This window comes from Falco punctatus (assembly GCF_963210335.1).
Source record: "Falco punctatus genome assembly, chromosome: 9".
Lineage (NCBI taxonomy): Eukaryota > Metazoa > Chordata > Aves > Falconiformes > Falconidae > Falco > Falco punctatus.
This window is the reverse complement of record NC_137589.1, coordinates 4,054,112-4,055,938: the sequence shown is the minus strand read 5'-3', so window position 1 is coordinate 4,055,938 and position 1,827 is coordinate 4,054,112. Positions and strand designations below refer to the sequence as shown.

Genomic DNA, 1,827 nt, shown 5'->3' with positions numbered 1-1,827 from the left:
CTGGAAAAAAAGTGAAGGATTCTGTTACCAGAAACAAAGTTTAGTGTGGATCTGTGCCAAGGAAGATGAGGTTTACGAGTACAATACTCCTAGTGCACATGAGACATTATATCAGTGGTGAGAAATTTATTGCAATCATCTTCCTATTTCCATTTCTGCCTTCTTTTTGGTGACATAATAGTGAAAGAGGAAAGGTCACACCTTGATGCCAAGATGATTCATAACTTTAATACCAGAAGGAACAATTGACCTAAACAATCTTTGGCTAAAGTGTATTTCCAGCAGTGCTTTCAACCTCAGTCTGAAGCCAAACAGAGAAATACCCACCGCAAGGTTATTGTGATATATTCAGAACCCCCTGCCTGAGGAAGGAGGTTGATACCCAGTTGAATGTCTCTGAGAAGCCAAGACAAAGCTACCTAAGACCCAGACGTGATTGCCCTTCAGCTACCGCCCATGGAGGTGGCTCCACGGCAGTGGCTTCTCTGCAGACAGGCCTGATTGTAGTTCTCGTTGCATGCACCAAAAGTAGTCTGGAACTAAAGTGACGTTATGATGGTTTTCCTAATGTGCAATACTGACAAAACCATGGATATGCAGGAGAGAGGAAACCAAGGTCAAGGACAACATGATGGCATTTGCTGCTTTGAAAAAACTGCTGTTCTGCAGCCTTCTTGATGAGCAAGGTGAACCTCATTAATCCACTCCTTTGCCTGCTTTTTTTCATTGTCCACAAAGGCAGACTTAGACAAATGAGAAAGCAGAAACAGTGTGGGGACTGAGAAATCTGGGCCACCGTCTCTGTGTCTGAACTGCACATCAGGCTCCGAGAAGAGACCTGAGAGTAGGAGTGTGCTACAGACACAGACCCGCCGACGGTGAGCAGGCTCAGTCCTGACTCCGGTGGGTTGAAAGCATTTGCGACTCAGTAGGAAGGTCTACCTACAGCAAATTGATATTATCCAGAGGACACCGAGCCAAGCTGTCAGAGAAACTACTGCTTTAAAAAAACCCAGTAACTGTGTCACAGCACGACAAACATATGCACAGATTGATTTTGGCTACAAACCAATAAATTTGTACAACCAATGAGCCCAGCTTTTAGCTGTAACAAACAAGACACAATTACGATACAATCCACTACTGCAACACTCAGGCTAGCAAGGAAAAGCTAATGGCTCTTGAAATACTTTTGCTTGAAGAAAATTTTGGTACCAAGTATGACGAGAAAAATGTACAAGGCAAGAAACCAGAAGCAAGCAGAGATGTGAGCTGTCGTGGTGTATGCTCGGTAAAACAGCCACGGATGGAAATAAATCAGAGTGAGAAATCCAAAAGAAAGACAGGAATCTTGAAACCGGCAGGATGATTAACAAAAGGACAGACCAAGGCTCAGAAGTTTTTATTGTGTCCAGAAGATCACATTTTAAGAGGCAGATTGTCTCATACTCCTGTGTCACCACTTAAATCTAATTACATCTGGTAGCAATAAAAGCTGACAGACACAGCAGGTGTTATCAATGCAATTTTTGGTAAGCAGCCATCCATACATAGACCATCACCAGGACCCAAATGGGCACCTTTGGCAATCTCAGCAAAGAACCTGAACATTGCCTGGATATTGAATTGGAAAGTGTTTTTCTAGCCCAGAACGGAGAGGCTTGCTGAAGCTGACAGAGCATGGAGCCAGGTATTACTCAGCTGCTGCTCACTGCTCCCTGAGTGACCAGCTACATCACCTCACACCACTTTACATCTTTCCCCTAAGTGCTGCTCCAGTTTGTTTTTACTCCAAAAAACCCCCAGCCAGTTTCTCTCTTCCTCTCA

The 1,827-nt window shown here is 44.0% G+C and overlaps 1 protein-coding gene across 1 annotated transcript in view; it reads right to left on the bottom strand.

Annotated features, from left to right (window-relative positions):
* LOC308069972 (uncharacterized protein) overlaps positions 1 to 1,827 on the bottom strand; it is a 53,105-nt gene that overhangs the window by 38,136 nt on the left and 13,142 nt on the right. The window lies entirely within an intron of this gene.